Source organism: Echinops telfairi, unplaced genomic scaffold (assembly GCF_000313985.2).
Source record: "Echinops telfairi isolate 266 unplaced genomic scaffold, ASM31398v2 ScPeMD7_7;HRSCAF=31, whole genome shotgun sequence".
In the NCBI taxonomy this organism is placed as follows: Eukaryota; Metazoa; Chordata; class Mammalia; order Afrosoricida; family Tenrecidae; genus Echinops; species Echinops telfairi.
In genome coordinates this window covers 2,031,929-2,033,908 of record NW_022103904.1, presented here as the reverse complement: position 1 = coordinate 2,033,908, position 1,980 = coordinate 2,031,929, and positions in this window count along the sequence as shown.

Below are 1,980 nucleotides of genomic sequence, written 5' to 3'. Positions count from 1 at the left end.
AATAGCCCAAATCAGGTAATCAGAGAGCAACACATACTGGAGGGAATGTGAAAAGATAGGAATGCTCCTCCACTGCTGGTGGTCAGGTAGATACATACAGCCACTGTGGAAAGCCATCTGGCGATATTTAATGAAAACGGAAATTGCGTTAACCTATGACCCAGCGATCCCCCTACTGAGCATATACCCAGAACAGGTATGAAACAGGCCAAGACCAGTCATTTGTGCTCCAATGTTTATTGTGGCACATTTCACAATCACAAAGAATTGGAAGCAGCCTAAATTTCCATCGATAGATGAGTGGATTAGAAAACTCTGGCATATACACACAATGAAGTACAACACATCACTAAAAAGCACTGATGATCACATGAAGCACATCGCCTCATAACAAGAGTTGGAGGAAATTATGCTAAGCGAAGTTAGCTAGTCACAAAAGAACAAGTACAACATGAGTCCACTGAGGTAGGTATTTCAGCACAGTAGGTTTAGAAGAAACGCCACCTTTCTCACACTATATGGGTTGAGGTGGAGGCAGTAGGGTGGGGGACAGGCCAAACCCAAGGATGTACATGTCATTACAACCCTAAAAGGGGGAAAGGCAGGGAAGGGAGAAAAGGGGGGCGGGGTAGGGAAAGGGAGATGATGGCATGGGGGAGCAGGGCACTAACCCACCCAGGAGAAGCATATTGTTTGTGTCTCCACAGAAAAGGGAGCGTGCATGCAGACCCCACCATGGTGCACCAAACCTTGAGGGCAGCATAACCACATGGAGGAACTCATGAACAGAGTAGGCTACAGGGCCGGCCCCAAGCAGAGCCAAACTGGCCCCTCCCTAGAAGTATGTGCTACAGAGGACAACACTAAACCTACAGGCTGGGGAGAGGGGTGGCCTGCCATGCCCACAAGGAAGCAAACCAAGAAGGAAAAAGAGAGAGGGAGGGTCTAGACTCCAACTGGCACACCAAGCCCTGAGGATGATGTCCCTGCATGGAGTTGCTAAGTCACAGAGAGGACTGGAGGGCTGACAACAGCACAAGACGTGATGTCCCCTCGCTGGAGCACACCATGGCAGGGGACAATACTGGAGCAACATGGCGGGCAGTGAGTCTGTTCTGAACCCCACCCAGTGGGGTAAACCAGGAAGGGAACAAAATAAATCCACAACATGAGTGGAGTCACAATGCCCCAGAGGAACCCCCAAAATAGACTTCAGGCTAGGAGGGCCAGTTCCCGGAACCTGCCTAGGACCGATGGGGAGATCATTATAAAGGTCAGTATACAGACCTGCAATTATGTATGCTTTCGGGGGGTTTTGCTAGTTTTTAAATGTTTATTTATTTTCTCATTTTACTCAATCTTTCGTTTTCTTTTTGTTTTGTCTCTGTTATTGGATTTCCTACCTTTATTAGTTTGGATGGGAAGCAGGGTTCTGGAGAGACTTGGAGGCAGGAGGAGGCGAGGAAGGGAGCAGTGAGCAAACATCAACAAAGACAGGGAAACAACAGGGGAATTAAAGTCAACAATGAGGAGATGTAGTAGAGATTCTGGGGGTGTTGGAGCAACAGCAATCTAGCAATTACTAAGAGGCAGAAGAAGGGTGAGCGTGATGGTGGGACAGGAAGAAGGTAAAAGGAAACAGAGGAAAGATCTAGGAAGCAAAGCTATGGATGTAGGTATAAACATAGGTGACACTTATATAAATATATTAATTCATAAAAATAGAAATATTGGGTTTTTTATTATTGTTTTGTTTTCATTTGTTGCTTTGTTTTGTTCTGTCTTGTTTTGTGCTTATTATTATCTCTGCAGGTCTATCTCAATAAGATAGGCAGGATAAACAATCTGGAGGAGAAAAAAAGTGGGATCAATGGTTCCAGGGGAGGGGGACATGGGAGAGGGGGAGGTGGGGTAAAGGAAGTGGTGTTAACAAACTCAGGGACAAGGGAACAACAAGTGATCCAAAATCAATGGTGAGGA